This window comes from Aethalodelphis obliquidens, unplaced genomic scaffold (assembly GCF_003676395.1).
Source record: "Aethalodelphis obliquidens isolate GAN/ISIS:26980383/991018 unplaced genomic scaffold, ASM367639v1 scaffold41, whole genome shotgun sequence".
In the NCBI taxonomy this organism is placed as follows: domain Eukaryota; kingdom Metazoa; phylum Chordata; class Mammalia; order Artiodactyla; family Delphinidae; genus Aethalodelphis; species Aethalodelphis obliquidens.
This window is the reverse complement of record NW_020837985.1, coordinates 12356696-12378293: the sequence shown is the minus strand read 5'-3', so window position 1 is coordinate 12378293 and position 21598 is coordinate 12356696. Positions and strand designations below refer to the sequence as shown.

General features: G+C 40.1%; 1 pseudogene; it reads left to right on the top strand.

Moving 5' to 3' along the window:
* The first annotated feature begins 1523 nt into the window (after positions 1–1523).
* LOC113633694 (40S ribosomal protein S2 pseudogene) lies at positions 1524–8497 on the top strand (annotated as a pseudogene).
* The last annotated feature ends 13101 nt before the right edge of the window (positions 8498–21598 follow it).

The following is a 21598-nucleotide window of genomic DNA, read 5'->3' as shown; positions in this document are numbered from 1 at the left end:
AGAACAAAGGAAGAGTTAAGGATCATTCTAAGGTTTTTAGTGTAGGGGCTTGTAGAATGCTGAGGACGTCCTCCAAAATCAAAACTAGAGATTGTGTTATAAGGTTGTCTGAAAAGCAGGGGTACACAGAAGATGGGGAAAAAGGAGTCTTAGCCTGTAAGGATGAGGAAACAGGCAAGTCCATCCCTGGTCAAGTAAGGGTGAGGAAGCCAACCTCACGCGAAGATTTAGAGAGACGCCAGAAGGTCAAAGCATAGACACTATAGTGTCAGAGAACAGAGGTAGCCACTGTGGCCCTAGAGCAGAATAGCTTCACATTTGGAACTGTCATCTAAATTGTTTCTGCTGTTTGGTGATAGCCTGAGATGAGAGAACATGAATCAAAGCCATAAGCAAATAGAGATCTGTGGGTGCAGGTGTTGTGAGCACACGTGCACTTGCAGGGTGAACCATGAGGGATGCACGCGGGAAGGGTCTGGGTGGCTCCATGTAGAGCCAAAGCCAAGCTGGACTAAATGGAGAACGTGTGAAGCCTGTGGAGCCATATGGCAAGAACATATTATGGAACGAAGGATGAAAATGATTAATGGAAAAAGAAAAAAATGAGAAAGTTTTTGATAAAATTTAAATGTGCTCCCTATTAAAGAATCTGTCAGAAATCTGTAGCAAACATCATTATTCATAATGAAAGAATGTAAATATTTATATTAAATTCAGGAACAAACAAGAATGCCCATTACCAATAAAACTATGCAGAGCTGTATCAGAGAAACAGGAAACATGAAAATGATGACTTTCAGTTAACATTATACCTGCTAACATATAAAAATCTTTGAGAATTAATTTAAGGACAATAAAAAAAAAGTGTTCAAAATTTGGATTTTTCCAAAGGAGAACCTATAATAGGGACAAGTGAACAGACAGTTTTATTGGAAGACTTCAAGAAGCAGGAAAGACAGCCCTGGGAGAGCAGCAGGGGGAAGGAAGGAAAATCAGTTTGGGGGTGTTAGGAAGGTTGCCGCCAAGGTGCATGGGGGCTCTTTCCCACAGGGACCTCCTGAGGATTGTACAGCATCTCTCACCCCGAGGACAGGAGTGAGGAGCATTTATCCATCCTCATTGATTTAGGGTTGCTCTGATGATGTTATCTGCCACATATTTCCATGCTAGGCATAGATCCAAGGTTGTCCAAAATCCCATTGCATCCATGGCATCAGAAGATTCTGTGGCAAGGGAAAACGCTTAGGATAAGTGAAGCCTTACTATGGACTGAATGTTTGTGAGCCCCCAGATTTACCTGTTAAATCCTAATGCCCAATGTGATAGTGTTTGGAGGTGAGGTCTTTGGGAAGTGATCAGATCACAGCACAGAGTACCCTTATAAGAGAGACCCCAAAGGGTTCTCTCGACCCTTCTGCCAGGTGAGGACGCAGTGAGAAGACAGCCATCTATGAACTAAAAAGTGGGCCTTTATACCAGATACCTAATCTGCTGGTGCCTTGAACTTGGGCTTCCCAGGCGCCATGACTGTGAGAAATAAAGGTCTGCTGTTTATAAACCACACAGTCTATGCCATTCTGTTATTGCAGTGCCAACAGACTAAGAAGCCCGAAGCAGGTGAGGCCACGCCTACCAGGAACTGTGTCTTTTTAAAGAGAAAAACCGCAGGCCCAAAATGACATCACTTGTGCTAAACTCCATACCATATCTAGATTTAATACCTGACTTACTTACAGTTTTGATCTTCGTCATAAATGCAATCTTAATCAACCAGTTTGGGATTTTCTGGTCAGCATCAAGGAGGTAATCTGTCACAGTGGGCTCTCTCCACGCCCCCAGAGGAAGAAGAGGCAATCAGCATGAAAAAACCCTTGCCCTTCCCTCCCCCACAAAATGATGACCTGGCAGAGAATTACCCCTTCTTTAATTTTGCTAAGAGCTCCTTTGTCCCACCCTTCTTCCTATAAAACCTTCTATTTCGCACAACCCCTCTGAGTGCCCTTCTAGTTGCGAGATGTGATGCTGCCTGAACCATTCATGGATTGTTGAATAAAGCCAAGTAGATCTTCAGATTTACTTGACTGAATTTTTTTTTTTTTAAACAGTCCTCAGCTGCAGCTGGAATCAGAAATAGTGCCAAGGGGACAGGAGGAAGAGCACGAACAGATGCTGATACAATGAACAGCTGAACATCAGGAATCTTCCTTGATAGCAGTACCACCAATTGAAAGGTGTAGAGAAGGAAATAGCACCTTGACTGATGTTAGCAGATGATCTGACCAAGAATAAAGATTATACTTGTTACTATGGTGTCCTATAAATATCTTTTCTTTTCTCCTCATCACTATGTTTTGTTAATGCCTTAGGTTCATTTACACGGGATGTTTTTTCCACGTACCTCTTCCCAACACTACAACTTTTTACCTGGATAAATCCTAAAATTCTATAAATAAGTTAGGACTCAAGACTGAGACCTGGAGCCATCTGTATCAGGAAATCTGCATGATTCCTTAGTTAAAATGTGTGCTCTTGTAGTTTTCTCTGTAAAATTATCACTGAACTCACCGCAGTGTACTAAAATGATCTGTTCACTTAATTATTCTCCATTTGGATTGTTGACAATTTTGGGAAGAATTACTATCTACTTAACTTGTTTAAACAGAGATGACTACATTATTGTGAAATCCAGGAAAAAATGAAACTGCAGGGTCCCTTGTTCAAAAAGCAGGGAAACAATTTTGTTAAAGATACTCAGTTATAAAGTTTTAAAATTTCTTCCATGGTCACTTTCTTGACTTGTCATGGTGATTTTGCACTTGCTAGTCAATGTCACTCTAAGTAAAAAATAAATAAATAAAATTTTAAATGATTAGCATGAATTGTATGTTTACCTTTATATTGTACAATTAGTTTTAAATGCAAATATAAGAGTATTTAACTCATGTGTGGAAGCATTAAATTACAAAACATATTTTATAGCTCATACATGCCCATGTATTTCATTCTCAGCAGGACAAAGTAATCACTGCACAAAATAAACTCAACTGGTTTTACTGGATTTGATATGTACACATTCTACTGAAACTCTGTACCTGTGGTTTACTGATTAGTGAGAAAAAAAATGAAAAGGAAAAGAACTATAGGTTGCCCTTTCCTTCTAAGTCATCATTTCAGCTTAGTGGTTGGCTGACACAGGGAAGTCACATGAAGAAGAAAGAATACAACTGAGTTTCTTAGTCACTCAGTTTTCTTAGAACATCACTGTTTCTTTCTGCAAGTTTGGGTTTGAATGAAAAGTGTGGCTTCTTGGAGCTGTCACCACCCCAATTAATCATAGATATAAAATGCTTACTTTGTACTTGCCGTGAGTCTTGCCTAACTCCACCACACCATGGGACCAGGATCCTGTGCTCGAAGGACGCTGGGAGCACTATCTAGAGAGGGGTAGCAAGAAGTCTGCCCCTTGCCCCTGAAGGAGAGCAGATTTTGCCCCCCCAAATATGGCTCTATGGTGTAAGGATTATCTTGAGCTGATTATTTTTAAGAAAGAGCAAACGCAGGAGAAGCTCTGAAAAACAAGGAGAAGTTACCCTTTTTTAAGGGAAAATTACATTTATAAGGGAAATCTCCATTTGTCAGGGGGTGTCCCTCTCTATAACAGGAAGAGGAGGGTGACTAAATCTCTAGGAATTCTTACAGTGGAGAAGACAACTGACTTAACTCCTCATAACAACCCTACCCTTGTTTACTGTGCTTTGCCTGGTAATCTTCCATAGCAGGCTTCCCTCTCTCAGCATCTTCTTGTCTTTAGCTGGAGATGGTATTTAAGGTGATGGCTTGGGCCATTCTGCACAGTTTCTCAGTTTTGCTAGGTCTCTCCCATGTATACAGGAATTATACATGTGATTAAACTTCTTGGGTTTTTTTGTTTGTTTGTTTTTCTCCTATTAATCTATCTTTCATTAAAAGGGGTTCACAGCCAGGAACTTAGAGGGGAAGACAGAAAATTATCTTTCCCCCCCTACATCCCACTAGACCTCACTAATAAAACACACAAGTTCAGAGATAAAATCTTTAACAATTTCAGTAGAGCCACAGCCAAACATTAAACACCCATCATGGATCCCCCTGAGCACAGGGCCGTACATGTGCCTCACCTCCATGAAACTAGCACTGCTTCTAAATTATGAGAACATAGCAGGATGCATGGTCCTGTATCAGGGGTCCACTTCTCTAAAATGTCTGTCTCCTGTCCTTGAGTACAGGAGGTTGAAGAAATCCACCACATGGCCCCACGTTTTGGAGGGAAGCTTCATCTCTAGGAAGAAGCAAAGAAACAACTGAAGTGGCAGGAGCTGATTTCCTGCCCAGCGTCTCCGCGTTCCCCTGGCTGTGTGCCAATTTGCACTGGAGCCCTGTGTGACCTGGGGCAACTATTGCAGTCTCTGCCTTGAGTAGTGAAGGCTTCTCTGTGTTCTGGTAAGTTAAACAGGGTGTTTGCCTTGTTCCCCTTGTCTGTTTTCCATTTCTAAGTAATTGGTATTTAAGTAGCTACTTAAACTCCTCTCTGTCGAGTATTGATAGGAATTGGCAAAGCCTACTAAGGAAGTCATCGTTTTGCTAGGTTTTCACAAAGGCTTTGCTCAGTTGAACACAGACCTTGCTTAACCTTTTTGTTTGTTTATTTGTTCTAAGATTTTTCAGTGCAAAGTGAGTTTGAGATGTTTTATATAATATACAATTAAATTCACTTCATTTCCATTCAGTTGAAAAATAAAAAAGAGTGAGGACCTACACATACTAAATTATCTTAGATTTCTGAGCCTTGATTTTCTTCTGTGTATAATGAGGATATAATATACATTTCACGGAATTATGATGATGATTACAACTCAAACTATGAAAGCACCCAACAAAATTCTGGACTCAGGGTAACTAGTCACCTCAAAGGTGTGTGCAAGAACCATGGGGGATGCAGAATTGATGTCACCACCTCTTCCCATAAACTGCTCCCAATGTGGCCAGTGAGAGAGGCAGAAGGACAGTGTGGTGGGACTGAGCACCAAGGCTGAGTAAATCTAACTTCAGAGGAAGGCACTGCCACTGAAAGTAGCTAAGGCTCCTGACTTTGTATTTATAAAAAGACCCCTGTAGGGAGCATAATGTGCCACCCCAAAATGTCTCTCTATGGGGCGAAGTATTTCTGGTTAAAAACAAGGCCCAAAAGACTCAGGCAGAAACTCTGACCTTCCCCCTAACTGCCTAAATGAATTTTGATGAAGGGCCTATTTCCAGAATAGATCTATCGCCAGAGATATCTGCAAAGAATATGGAGTAGGTCTGGTGGGGGAAACTCTTAGAGATCAGAGTCCACTTTGTGTCCCATTGTCTCTGCCTGGCCCAGCAAACATTTGTTTACCAGACATTTGTTTGTCCATCTCCACGTGAGCTGCCTTCCTCCCCTCTGAAGTCCCCAAATGACTGCTCCCAACATCCTCGTCTTTAGCTAAAGATGGTGTGTGAGCTGAGCGCGTCAGCCACATTGGCACTTACTCAGTTTTCCTGGGTCTCTCCCATGTACATGTTACTAAACTTTTAATTGATTTTCTCTTGTTGATCTTCCTCTTGTCAATTTAATTCTTAGACCAGTCAGAACCTAGAAGGGTAGAGGAAAATTACTTCCTCCATGACACCCCTGATATGCCAGACACTGTGCCAGGTAATGAGGATGCACTAGGGATCTAGAGAAACAAATAGGCCTCTTATTACAGGCACAGTAGGCCTATTATTATAAGTGTATTTGTCATCTATAAAACTGATAGAATAATATGGACCCCTCCAGTTTTCTGTGCTGTTCAAATGAGTTCTTGTGCAAGAACTCTTTGTAAAGTGGTTTCTCCTCAGATGCTCACTGATAACTTACTAGGTGCCAGTCATTACATTAGAGGCTAAAGATGCAAAGATAAACATGTATCCTTTTAAGAGCTTAACCTCTAGGAAGGGAAGGAGTAGAAATGAAAATAAATAGTTCCTACAGAATGAGATAAAGTCAAAATGCTTTGGGGGATTAGGCAAAAGAAAGTCTAGTGTTATTTAAAGGGGGTTTTGGATCATAAAATACTTGACAGAAGTTCTTTATATTTGAGCGCAACTTGAAGGCAAGTTTGCCTGGGTGATCAAGGCAGGAGAAATAGTATAGATAGAGGAAACTTTGTGTGTGTGTGTGTGTGTGTGTGTGTATAAAAGGTCCTGGATAGAGTGGCTGAGTTAAAGAGAAAGTGTTTCTCTCCTTTATTGACTATTTTTAAATTACATTTATCAGGTGTCTCATCAATTTTAGGAAGAGTGTTTAAAAAATAAATATGTATAACTGAATCACTTTGCTGTAAACCTGAAACTAACACAACATTGTAAATCAACTATACTTCTCATATACTGATAAAATAAAATTTTAATTAAAAAAATCGATCTCTTGTAACATTTAAAACATGTTAGTCATGTGGACTCTTTACGATGGGCACAATGTTGCATTATGCAACTATGTCCTCACAAAATAGTTTTGATCCCTATTCTCTTATTTGACAATTATTTATAGAGTGCCTAAGATGTCAGGTGTCTTGTCAAGTGTTGGGGTACAGAGATAAAGCAAGACATTGTCTTCATTCACTCTACTGTCCAGTGGCAAGAAAAATAAATGATTAATGTGGAGTATTATACTTGTCAATAATTTTTAAATTAGAAGAGACAAAAACTTAACTAAAAAGGAGAGACAGAGAAAGAGAGACAGAGAGAAAGTGAGAGAGAAATAGGAATTCATCGGTTTACATTAAAGGGCAGGGATGAGGATGTCTTCAGAGAAAACTGGATCCAGGGTCTTGGAAAAGAGCAGGAATCTCTTTTACTGACCAGGCTATGCTTCTCTTCAAGGGTTACGTTAATTTTTTCCAGCTGCTTTAGAGAAAGATTATAGGAGGTGAAACTGATACTATTATCAACCTCCAATTTGAGAACCCAAGGGAATATCTCTGATTAGCTGAGTTTGGGTGTGTGCGTGCATCATACATCAACAAGCGTGTCCAAGGGAGGTTTCTCCTGGGTCAAGGGCCTATCCACACAGACGCTGGGGGAGCTAGAGAATCTCTCCATTCCAAGGGCATTCAGGCACAAGTCCTGCAGGTCCACAGTGAGCAAGAGACTGGTTAGGGGTGAGAGGAGGGTCTGAGACGTTGCTTTTGAACTGAGCTTTCAGATGATATAAGTTTAGCAGTTGAAGGGAGGTGGGGCAGGAGGGAGGGGAATTAGGAAGAAGCAGTAGATTGTACAGAAGTACATTAAAGGACACAATCATAGCAAAAGCTCCAACAACTGAACATGGAGCAGAAATAAGAAGATGAAAAAAGTATGGCCCCAGACAAGCTGAGTCACACCATGATAAAGTGCACTGGCACAATACTAATGTGTCTCTCGCAAACAAATGCAAATGTGTCTCCTGCTAACAAACGCAGCATGAAGATAAGACAGTATTATTAATGGTGTTCTTTCTTTTTGAACTTACAGCAATTATGTAAGTTGAACTTACATAATTCAACTTACATTTGAATTATGTCAGTTCAAAGAATATTGTTTAATAAATGTTTCTCAAGCCTTAATTATATTTAATGGCAAAGCTTTGATCTTAAATAGCAAAATTGATAACAAAAGAAAGCTTATTAATATTAATAATGGTTTGTTTTAGGTCTTCTCTGCATAGGACAACAAAATTCCATTAGAAATTTTCATCCAAATTCCCTGACTTCTCTGGTTCCCAGCAGGGTAAGAACATGGTATTGGCAGGAGCTTGTGGAAGTACCTGGAACTACATTGATGCTGGATGACACCCAAACAGCCATTCAGGTTGGGATCCCTTTCTCCTCTTCTGCTCTGGTGACTCTTGCCCATTTTTCAGGTTCAGCTCAAATGTTACCTCCTCTGTGACTTTAAAAAAAATCTTCCCATTATGCCTGTGCAAAAGCAGACCTGTACTGGCCAACAGACCAGGTCTGGCGCTCCACGGAGTTAACCACTGCTTTCCGTGCAGCCGTCGTTCTGGCCAAGCTCTCCATCATCCCCGTGCCCTCCCTTGCAAGGTACTGGCCGCTGTGGCTCTGTGCTGGTGCACCTCATCCTGGCCCCAGGGGCCCTGGCATCGTCTCAGCCCCTGTGCCCAAGAAGCTGCTGCTGACGGCTGGTATTGATATCGGCTGCACCTCTGCCAGGGGCTGCAACGCCATCCTGGGCAACTTCGCCAAGGCCACTTTTGATGCCATTTCCAAGACCTACAGGAATCTCACTGCTGATCTCTGGGAAGACATGGTGTTCACCAGATCCCCTATCAGGAATTTACTGACCATCTAGTAAAGACCTACACCAGAGTTTCTGTGCAGAGGACCCAGGCTCCAGCTGTGGCCACCACATAGTTTTATATGAGAAAAATAAAGTGAATGAAGCTGAAAAAAAATATCTTCTCACCCTTCTTCCAACTCTCAGAACAGATGGGCTTGCTTATCTCATACTTCCAAAGCAGTACTTCATACAGTGGTTTCCAGCTCCTTATTTGATACATTTTATCATTAGATTAGCTCTTTCTGGACACTCAAACTATGCTTATTCATTTAAACGGGACCTGGAATCCATTTACTCATTATATACATTATTGTAATAAACTCATTATATACATTATTGTAATAAACTGATGAATGAATGAACCAACAAATCTTTTGTTCTGACTCAAATGTTTTATAAAATATACATCTATATTCTCAGTCAGACAGGTCCATCTCCCCACCTCCCACTGCTAACACTTCCACCATAGATGGTGTAAAGAAGGGTTTGGGCAGAGGAAAATGAGAAATAATATTGTATTCCTTAATCTGGAACAATTAGTTAAAAATATGTATATTAGAAGGTTGTTTTGGGGATCATATGAGTTAACTTATTTTTAAAGAATGTTTTAGTGATGAATCTTGATATAAATGCAAGGGCTTATTAGTGAAGCTATAGGCCAAAGCTAAAAACAATCGAGGAGGTAGAGCAGAGTTCGGTACTCAAGTTGACGTTCCATTTAGTAATCAAATATGTGAGCCCTGGTAATGTGGAAGGTATACCTTCTTTTCCCCGACACCAGCTGCTAACCCCAAATGGTCCACTGTTCCCTCCCTGGATGCTCCTTTTCTATCACTTTGACTAGAGGGTATAGGTAGTGTGGGAGGCCGTCTTGAAAAGGAAAAGCCTGGGATTCTGGAAAATCAGGTTCAAACCTGTATCACAGATGGTCAGTGACCCTAATGGCATCAATGCTATTGCCCCTCTTGATAAGGTCACTTAACATCTGTGGCTCTCAGATTCTTCATGTGTTAAACAGAATCCACCAAATCAAACTAACACCCACAGAAGGCTTTGTAGTTCAAATCCAATACTGTATTTAATTTTTTAAAGTGAACTTTTTTTTTTTTTTTGCGGTACGCGGGCCTCTCACTGTTGTGGCCTCTCCCGTTGCGGAGCACAGGCTCCGGACGCGCAGGCTCAGCGGCCATGGCTCACGGGCCCAGCTGCTCCGCGGCATGTGGGATCCTCCCGGACCGGGGCACGAACCCATGTCCCCTGCATCGGCAGGCGGACTCCCAACCACTGCGCCACCAGGGAAGCCCTGTAGTGTGCACCAATAGATAACTAATGCATACACTTTGTTTCCTCATGCTAATTTCTTAAGTTGCAACATTTAAGAAAATTATCTGTTTATTATTTTAAGGGTGTATTTTATCACTAAATGTTAAAGCAAAAACTACTGAAAATGCCTGACATATCCAAGGTTACTTTTTTAAAAAATGTAATTATCATTATTAAGAATGAGATTGGGAGTCAAGATGGCATACTAGGAGGATGTGGAATTCACATCTACTCACAACTAGGGCACCTACTAGGCACCAGAGGGGGACCACGGACACCTAAGGGGATGGGAGCAACCCCCAGCGACCCATTGTTTCAATTATACTTTTAGTTTTCCTAGTATAATTTTTATTTTTCTAATTCTATTTTGTTTTTTTATTCTTTGATATTATACTGCTCCTTTTTTTCTTTCTCTCTTCCTTTTTTTTTTTCTTTTTAAACATGCCATGAAGCTTTGGGAGCTTGGTTCCCTGGCCAGAGATAGGGCCTGAGCTCCTGTGGTGGGAACTCTGAGCCCAAAGAGCTGAACTAACAGAGAACCTCAGACCCCAGGGAATATCAATCAGAGGGAGGCCTTCTGGAGGTCCTCATCTCAGCACAAAGGCCCAGCTCGATCCAACTGCCTCCAAACTCCAGCACTGGAGGTCTCAGGCCAAACACTCAGTAAGACAGGAATACAACATCACCCATTAAAAAAAAAAAAAATGAAACAATGAAAAGATATGTTACAGACAAAGGAGCAAGGTAAAAATCTACAAGACCAAATAAATGAAGTTGAAATAGGCAACTTACCTGAAAAAGAATTCAGAGTAATGATAGTAGAGTAGAGTAGATTTCCAAAATCTTGGAAAGGGAACGGAGAAAATACAAGAAACATTTAACGAGAATCTAGAAGAACTAAAGAGCAAACAAACAATGATGAACAGCACAATAACTGAAATTAAAAATACTCTAGAAGGAATCAATAGCAGAATAACTGAGGCAGAAGAACGGATAAGTGAGCTGGAAGATAAAATGGTGGAAATAACTTCCAGAGAGCAGAATAAAGAAAAAAGAATGAAAAGAATTGAGGACAGCCTCAGAGACATCGGGGACATTAAACGCACTGACATTCGAATTACAGGGGTCCCAGAAGAAGAAGAGAAAAAGAAAGGGACTGAGAAAATATTTGAAGAGATTACAGTCGAAAACTTCCTTAACATTGGAAAGGAAATAGTCAATCAAGTCGGGGAAGCACAAAGAGCACCATACAGGATAAAGTCAAAGAGAAACACGCCGAGACACATATTAATCAAAATATCAAAAATTAAATACAAAGAAAAAAGCAGCAAAGGAAGAGCAACAAATAATGTACAAGGGAATCCCCATAAGGTTAACAGCTGATTTTTCAGCAGAAACTCTGCAAGCCAGAAGGGAGTGGCAGGACATATTTAAAGTGATGAAAGGGAAAAACCTACAACCAAGATTACTCTAGCCAGTGAGGATCTCATTCAGATTCGACAGAGAAATTAAAACCTTTACAGACAAGCAACAGTTAAGAGAGTTCAGCACCACCAAAACAGCTTTACAACAAAAGCAGTAAACACAAGAGAAAGAAAAGACCTATAGAAACAAACCCAAAACAATTAAGGAAATTGTAATAGAAACATACATATTGATAATTACCTTAAATGTAAATGGATTAAATGCTCCACCAAAAGACATAGACTGGCTGAATGGATACAAAAACAAGACCCATATATATGCTGTCTACAAGAGACCCACTTCAGACCTATGGACACATACAGACTGAAAGTGAGGGGATGGAAAAAGACATTCCATGCAAATGGAAATCAAAAGAAAGCTGGGGTACCCATTCGCATATCAGACAACATAGACTTTAAAATAAAGACTATTACAAGAGACAAAGAAGGACACTACATAATGATCAAGGGATCAATCCAAGAAGAAGATATAACAATTGTAAATATTTATGCACCCAACACAGGAGCACCTAAATACATAAAGCAAATGCTAACAGCCATAAAAGGGGAAATCAATAGTAACACGATAATAGTAGGACACTTTAACACCCCATTTTCAGCAATGGACAGAGCAACCAAAATGAAAATTAATAAGGAAACACAAGCTTTAAATGACACATTAAACAAGATGGACTTGATTGATATTTATAGGGCATTCCATCCAAAAACAACAGAATACACTTTCTTCTCAAGTGCTCATGGAACATTCTCCAGCATAGACCATACCTTGGGTCACAAATCAAGCCTCAGTAAATCTAAGAAAATTGAAATCATATCAAGTATCTTTTCTGACCACAACGCTATGAGACTAGCTATCAATTATAGGAAAAAAACTGTAAAAAATACAAACACATGGAGGCTAAACAATACGTTATTAAACAACCAAGAGATCACTGAAGGAATCGAAGAGGAAATCAAAAAATACCTAGAAATAAATGACTATGAAAACACGATGACACAAAACCTATGGGATACAGCAAAAGCATTTCTAAGAGGGAAGTTTTTAGCAACACAATCCTACCTCAAGAAACAAGAAACATCTCAAATAAACAACCTAACCTTACACCCAAAGCAATTATAGAAAGAAGAACAAAAAAACCCCCAAAATTAGCAGAAGGAAAGAAATCATAAAGATCAGATCAGAAATAAATGAAAAAGAAATGAAGGAAACGATAGCAAAGATCAATAAAACTAAAAGCTGGTTCTTTGAGAAAATAAACAAAATTGATAAACCATTAGCCAGACTCATCAAGAAAAAAAGGGCGAAGACTCAAATCAACAGAACTAGAAATGAAAAGGATAAGTAACAGCTGACACTGCAGAAATACAAAGGATCATGAGAGATTATTACATGCAACTATATGCCAATAAAATGGACAACCTGAAAGAAAAGGACAAATTCTTAGAAAAGCACAACCTTCCGAGACTGAACTGGGAAGAGACAGAAAATATAAACAGACCAATCACAAGCACTGAAATTGAGACTGTGATTAAAAATTTCCCAACAAACAAAAGCCCAGGACCAGATGGCTTCACAGGAGAATTTTATCAAACATTTAGAGAAGAGCTAACACCTATCCTTCTCAAACTCTTCCAAAAGATAGGACAGGAAGAACATTCCCAAACTCATTCTACAAGGCCATCATCACCCTGATACCAAAACCAGACAAAGATGTCACACAGAAAGAAAACTACAGGCCAATATCACTGATGAGCATAGATGCAAAAATTCTCAACAAAATACCAGCAAACAGAATCCAACAGCACATTAAAAGGATCATACACCATGATCAAGTGGGGTTTATCCCAGGAACGCAAGGATTCTTCAATATACTCAAATAAATCAATGTGATACACCATATTAACACACTGAAGGATAAAAACCATATGATCATCTCAGTAGATGCAGAAAAATCTTTTGACAAAATTCAATATCCATTTATAATAAAAACCCTCCAGGAAGTAGGCATAAAGGGAACCTACCTCAACATAATAAAGGTCATGTATGACAAACCCACAGCCATCATCGTTCTCAATGGTGAAAAACTGAAACCATTTCCTCCAAGATCAGGAACAAGACAAGGCTGCCCACTCTCACCACTATTATTCAACAAAGTTTTGGAAGTTTTAGCCACAGCAATAAGAGACGAAAAAGAAATAAAAGGAATCCAAACTGGAAAAGAAGAAGTAAAACTGTCACTGTTTGCAGATGACATGATAGTATACACAGAGAAACCTAAAGATGTTATCAGTAAACTACTCAAACTAATCAATGAATTTGGTAGAGTAGCAGGATACGCAATTAATGCACAGAAATCTCTTGCATTCCTATACACTAAAGATGAAAAATCTGAGAGAGAAATTAAGGAAATACTCCCATTTACCATTGCAACAAAAAGAATAAAATACTTAGGAATAAACCTGCCTAAGGAGACAAAATACCTATATGCAGAAAACTATAAGACATTGATGAAAGAAATTAAAGACAATACAAACAGATGGAGAGATACACTATGTTCTTGGATTGGAAGAATCAACATTGTGAAAATAACTATACTACTCAAAGCAATCTACAGATTCAATGCAGTCCCTATCAAACTACCAATGACATTTTTCACAGAACTAGAACAAAAAATTTCACAATATGTATGGAAATACAAAAGACCCCGAATTGCCAAAGCAATCTTGAAAAAGAAAAACAGAGCGAGAGGAATCAGGCTATAGTACAAATCTAGAGTATGGTAATGGCACAAAAACAGAAATATAGATCAATGGAACAGGATAGAAATCCCAGAGATATACCCATGCACATATGGTCACCTTATCTTTCATAAAGGAGGCAAGAGTATACAATGCAGAAAAGATAGCCTCTTCAATAAGTGGTGCTGGGAAAACTGGACAGCTACATGTAAAAGAATGAAATTAGAAAACTCCCTAACACCATACACAAAAATAAACTCAAAATGGATTAAAGACGTAAATGTAAGGCCAGACACTATAAAACTCTTAGAGGAAAACATAGGCAGAACACTCTATGACATAAATCACAGTAAGATCCTTTTTGACCCACCTCCTAGAGAAATGGAAATATAAACAAAAATAAATAAAAGGGACCTAATGAAACTTAAAAGCTTTTGCACAGGGCTTCCCTGGTGGTGCAGTGGTTGAGAGTCCGCCTGCCGATGCAGGGGACACGGGTTTGTGCCCCGGTCCGGGAAGATCCCACATGCCGCGGAGTGGCTGAGCCCGTGGGCCATGGCCGCTGAGTCTGCGCGTCTGGAGCCTGTGCTCCGCAACGGGAGAGGCCACAACAGTGAGAGGCCCGCGTACCACACACACAAAATAAGCTTTTGCACAGCAAGGGAAACCATAAACAAGACAAAAAGACAAGCCTCAGAGTGGGAGAAAATATTTGCAAATGAAGTAACTGACAAAGGATTAATCTCCAAAATATACAAGCAGCTCATGCAGCTCAGTATCAAAAAAACAAACAACCCAACCCAAAAATGGGCAGAAGACCTAAATAGACATTTCTCCAAAGAAGATATACAGATTGTCAACAAACACATGAAAGGATGCTCACATCAGTAATCATTAGAGAAACAAAAATCAGAACTACAATGAGGTATCACCTCACACCAGTCAGAATGGCCATCATCAAAGAATCTACAAACAATAAATGTTGGAGAGGGTGTGGAGAAAAGGGAACCCTCTTGCACTGTTGGTAGGAATGTAAATAGATACAGCCACTATGGAGAACAGTATGGAGGTTCCTTAAAAAAATAAAAATAGAACTACCATAGGACCCAGCAATCCCACTACTGGGCATATACCCTGAGAAAACCATAATTCAAAAAATCATGTACCCCAGTGTTCATCGCAGCACTATTTACAATAGCCAGGACATGGAAACAACCTAAGTGTCCATCCACAGATGAATGGATAAAGAAGATGTGGCACATGTATACAATGGAATAATACTCAGCCATAAACGAAACAAAATTGAGTTATTTTTAGTGAGGTAGATGGACCTAGAGTCTGTCATACAGAGTGAAGTTAAGTCAGAAAGAGTAAAACAAATACCATATGCTAACACATATATATGGAATCTAAAAAAAAATCGTTCTGAAGAATCTAAGGGCAGGACAGGAATAAAGACACAGACATAGAAAATGGACTTGAGGACACGGGGAGGGGGAAGGGTAAGCTGGGACAAAGTAAGAGAGTGGCATGGACTTATATATATTACCAAATGTAAAATAGCTAGTGGGAAGCAGCTGCATAGTACAGGGAGATCAGCTCGGTGCTGTGCAACCACCTAGAGGGGTGGAATAAGGAGAGTGGGAGGGAGATGCTAGAAGGAGGGTATATGGGGTATATGTATGCATATAGCTAATTCACTTTGTTATACAGCAGAAACTAACAGAACACTGTAAAGCAATTATACTCCAATGAAGATGTTAAAAAATGAGATTATGTTAGTTTACTTGTATATTTTACATTAAAATGCCACATGCTATTTATGCATTTTAAGTGAATGAAAAAGATTAAAAGTGTTGTATATGATGTTGAAATCTGAGATAACTCTTCATAAAAATATATATACATATCAGGCTTTTGCAATTGATAAACTGGTTAGAATCTGAGGATATGGTATGCTCTTTTGGGCAACAGTGATGGAGACTGACTCTAGCTAAGTGAAAAAAAAAAAAAAGAAAAAAACCCTTTTGCTAGGGAGGAAATTACATAACTCCTCCAGCAAAAAATAGTGCTGAGTTACCCTCTGGAGGGCAGAAATAAAAAAAGAACAGGACTTTACGGATCTTCTCTCTTGGAGTTACCATCAAGATGTCAGCTCTATAAACTCGTAAATGTCTGTCTTCAAATCACTAGTCAAGATCTCTAGGGAGAAAATCTAATTGGAGGGAAGGAAGAGGAGGATATTTATTAACATAGGCAGAACTTCTACTGGCCGTTCCTTCAGGAGGACCCAAACACCAAGAACGCCTGACATACAACAGTTACCAAGTCACTAAATTCATAGTTGCTGCATGAATGAGTGAATCACAGTGATCTGGCTAGCCAAAAAAAAAAAAAAATTATCTAGTTCCATTTACAAGTTTTGACACTGTAATAGGCAGAATGATGGTCCCCTAAAAATGCCCATTTCCTAATCCCTGGAACCTGTGTGTATGTTCCCTTACCTGGCAAATGGACTCTGCCTATGCGATTAAGTTAAGGATTTTAAGAAACGGAGCTTATCCTGGATTACCAGGTTGGCACACTGTAATTACAAAGGTTGTTATAAGAGGGAGGCAGGGATGTCAGATTCAGAGAAGGAGATGTAAGGATGGAAGCAGAGGGTCAGAGTGATGCAGGGCCATGGTGATACCCTTCATAAGGGTCCTTCCAATTCAGGGTGGAAGAAAGAGGGACTTTAAGAAAACTATCAAACCTCTTTCTCCCAGCTTCTGTTCCTTCAACTTTTAAAAAATATACATAATAGTATATATTATACTATTATATACTGCAGAGGTAACTGTAAGAATTAAATGAGGCTTTGTAAGGACATGCTTCCAAAAGTACCTCACAAATGGTAAACGCTTAACATATACTAGTTATTTTTAACATGACCATCAGAGGATACAAACCAATTTAATAAACTTAAAAGGATATCCATGATAATCTGCATATCCTTAAAGACATTTTAGAGCAGTGCTAACATCCCAGCCTATGAAGAAAGAAGTAAAGCTGTTTCCCTACAAGGTACAAATTCAAAAATTAATTTCTGTAAGCAGGTCGCCCTCTTTTAAACCACTCTCAGCTGCTGCTGCTTCTAGCACATTCCCTCTAGTATGAAGCTCTGAGAATCCTTGTAGTCCCTCAAGTGGGCTCCATAAATTCACAGGTGATTTATTTTCACTTTTCTGCAATGTTACATATTTTTCCTGTGGATGCAAGTCTTCCTTTATCTGTACTTACCCTCTCCAGAGTCCTCAAATCCTTCCTTCTACCTCTTCTACCAGTCACACGGTTTTTTCTCCAAACATTCTCTCCCATAACTAGACTAACTGCCACCTTAAGTAAAGAGATGTAAGGGATCTTTTGCATCCCCTTCCAAAAGTAAGTGTCTGGGTTCCTGGAGGGCCATGGAATCTATTACAAGCTAATCTTGCAAAGCTAGGATTATATGTTGACATATGGTATGTGAAACTCATAGCTCATCGACTAGCACCTAGCAAGCGCTCAATGAATAATAGATATTGCTATTTACTTTTATTATTATTACTGCTGCCACCATTACAACCCTTAGAGCAGTCTGGCTGCACAGCTAGACTGTGAGAGAAGGAATTGCATCTCATTTATCTTTGGATCTGCCCCAGTGCTCAGTGCAGAGCCTGATACCTGCTCAATAGATGTTTGCAAAATGTGTAGCCTCGAGGCAACTCCCCCTGGGCACGTCTCAAAGTTCAACTTTGCACAACTTGCCCACATCCACCTACAGGCCAGCAATCAGCAGAAGAACAGCCCAGGTGCAGCAGGCTGTTAATAACCTGTCTCCAAGGAAATACTGCCCAGTACTACAATAATTCACCACCAAAAGGTGCATTTTATGGTCTCATTTCTCTTCTGTGATATTTTGTGCCATGTTAAATTTTATCCATAGCAATTGAGATTCTAACTCCAAGCTTAAAGGCAGAAGGCCAGGGAGGGGGCTATCATTACAGTGATACTGGGAGCAATGATTGCATTCAGCAGTGAAATGGGGGTTCTGCTTCAGTGTTAACACGTGGTAATTATCTGGGAGACAGCTTCTTCCTTGCCGCAGGGGAAACAGTTAAATTCTGAGTGGAGATGCTGGTCTGGAGAGAGGATAGAATAAATGTGCTTCCAGCTCCCTTACCTGTCACACTAGCAAGTCACATCTGTGGAAAAGCCAGAGCTCATTCTTAGAGGAGGTGGAAGAGGGAGGTACTTCCTTGTTGATTCATTCATTCAGTCATTTAATCTACATATAGGTGTGCACCCACAAATTAAATCCATCTCCTACCACTGCCCAATTCCCCACAACTTTCTCATGAGTCCTCTGGAATGCACCAGTCATAACCAGCAAATGCCATGCCCTTTTCCTTTCTACTTTTACCGAAGACTTGGATTACCCCTCAGGACTTCACTTCTCCTGTAGCTTTGATCTTGCAAGAGGGCCAGGTGATTTATTCCCTTCTACTGCCAATTTCAGAACATTCTCTCTCCCCTGAAAAAGACTCTGAAGTTACAAATCATTTCACTCACTACCGTCTTTGTCCAAGCCATTTACGCGTGTGTTGCAAATATTACAGCCGTGTCCGCATCTGAGGTACATTTTCAATTCCCTGGGCATTTAGCACCTGCCAATGTCCCTTCTCCAAGTCTGCTCTTGTTAATAATTCACAGTGATTTTAGTATCCCCACTGCAACTATTTTAATACCTTGGCTTCCAAGTTCATGATCTTGTTCTGCACCTAACTCAAGCTACCCATGCCCGTGGTCACTCCAGACCTTTTTAGTAAAACTGCCTCACTTCTGTTATTCCGTTAAGGCTCCCACTCTCCTTGCTCTCTCACTCTTCTAGTTTGACTGAAACAATACTTTGACCTTGAAGAAACCTTTATTCCAGTGATCCCACTGCATTTCCACTGTCCTTTATTTACTGGGTCCTTAGTTTACTCTGTATTCAGAACTTGAATTTGATGGTCCTTCATTACAATCACACTTTTTTTTTTTTTTTGCAGTACGCGGGCCTCTCACCGCTGTGGCCTCTCCCGTTGCGGAGCACAGGCTCCGGACGCGCAGGCTCAGCGGCCATGGCTCACGGGCCCAGCCGCTCCGCGGCATGTGGGATCTTCCCGGACCGGGGCACGAACCCACGTCCCCTGCATGGCAGGCGGACTCTCAACCACTGCGCCATCAGGGAAGCCCCAATCACACTTTTTAATACACTTTCAACTCCCTGCCCCTTTCCCTTTTTCAGACTCATGTAGGTTAATTTTTGACCCGGGTCAAGTCCAACTTTGCCTCTTCTTGACCTTCACATGTACAGCTGAGTGTAGCTAATATCAAAGTAAACCAGGTCTGGAGAGTAGTTAAAGGGATAAAAACAGTAGTTGAGTAACTATTGCAAGAGGAAAAGAGACCTCAGTATAAAACTGGGCTCAACTGCAAATACAAGAACAAGTGAGGATTAATAGCCAAGGATCAGGCTTAGGAGGTCAGTGGATGGAAAATTTCAAGAGGAGACATCAAGGGTAGGGGGATTCTTGCTAAAGCAACCTAACAGGCTTCTTTCTGAAGGCAGACCAGGTGATAAGAGGGATGGTGGGATGAAGAATTTGATCAGTTATTGATCAGCTATTGAGGGTAACAATTCTTGCTGATGACTTACTAGGATTCTTGCTAAAACTGGCCTATGCCGGTCAACGACAAGGCCCAAGGTTGAGGCCTAGTAAGAAGAAGGCTTAGAGAAACCTGACTAAAGTTTGGTCAAGGAGACAATCTTTGTCACCAGGGAAATTCAAAATCATGCTAAGTGGACTAAAATTTTTTAAATGACACTAATTCAATTAATAAAGATGGACGATAAAGATAATGGAGAGGTAAAGCCAATGCAGTATGGAAAGGAATTGTTAGCAATCACTTACATTGTCATATTATGTGTCAGGCACTTATTCTGAGTTTTATACATATTTGTTTTTATTAAATTAATGTATTTGCTTTGTAAATGAGGAAACTGAAGCAAAGACCTACCCTCCGACAACTGAGGAATGAATCAAGATAAGAGTGGACGAGGGCAGATACAATTTAAAAAGTCTTAGTTCTCCCTTTTGAAAATATAGGAAGAAATATCCCTCCCCCCACCCCTTTTCGTAGAGTATTTATTTTAGAAAACATAATTGCAGGTTCCTTCTCTGGCTCTTTGAAATGTATGTAAACCTTTGCAAAAGCTAAATGAAACTCTAGTCTGAGTTACAACCCAAGAATGTCCTTCTCAAGGACCTGGGGACTATTTCTTTGAAATGCAATCATCAGGGAAGATTATAAGTTTCCCAGTTCCTGGGAGAGAGTAGAGGCCTAACTTCTAATTTCCTGGAGCCTAGCTCCAAGCTGCAAAATCCTCTCTCATAGAGGTATGAGAGGTGCACTTTTCTTTAGATAAAGCCGATTAGCTGACACACATAGTTACTCCACTGCCAAGTGAAGTTAGAATGAACTACGTGTGACCAATGGTGCTATCACGTCTTCTTACTTGAGGACTATTTATTATTGTTCTTGAGAACACGTATGGGTCCTCCTAATGGATGTACCTGGCTGGCTATACAAAAGGATGAAATTTCTTTCTATCTTTACAATCTCTTAGTGGATTACATTCTAGTTTAATGCTTTTTTAATATTAAAATTATTTTCTTTCTCTTCTACTTTTGTGGAGAGGTTTTGGGGTTGGGAATTTTTAAAATTATATTTCCCCAGCAAGTGCAAGAATGGGACATTAAGATAAATGAGATTAATGGTGAACACTGGAATCTAATTCTCTATTTATAACCATGGGTATCCCTGAGAAATATAAGAAACTGGGGCAATGTAACTTTGACTTCTGCTTTTATAGATTTGCCAAATTGACTGACTCTTGGCAGTGAGGATACGTATTGCACGTTTCAGAACGCAGCACGAGAAGTCAGAGGCTGGTGCTGCCAAAGGAGCCTATGCAGAGCCCTCATAAAGGCCCCCATACGCTGCGGACTGCGTTTCCCTTTTCTTTTTCATATTTGAAAATATGCACATCCTTTACTGACATATGTAAGAACTCTGCTGTTATAACAAATAACCGCAAATTTGGCGACTTAAAATAACAGAAATTCATTATTTACAGTTCTGGAGGACAGAAGTATAAAGTGGGTTGGCAGGGCTGTGCCCCTGGAAGCCCCAGGGGAGAATCCATTCCCTTGCTTTTCCTGTAGCTTTCAGATGTGGCTCCCATTCCTTGGTTCATGGTCCCTTTCTCCACCTTCAAAGTCAACAGAGTAGAATCTTCAAATATCTCTGCCTCCCTCTCTCTCTCTCTCTCATCATTTGCAGGAAGTATGGAAGAAAGATAGTGTATTAATCTGTTTGAGCTGCTATAACAAAAATACCATAAACTGAGTGGCTTAAACAACAAATGTTTATTTCTCACACTTCTGAAGGCTGGCCAGTCTTCTCCCTGTAACCTCACTTGGCAGAAGGGATAATAGGGCTCTCTGAGGTCTCCTTTATAAAGACATCAATCCCATTGTGATCTTACCACTTCCCAAAGGAAGGATGATCTTATCACTTCCCAAAGGAAGGCCTTGCCTCCA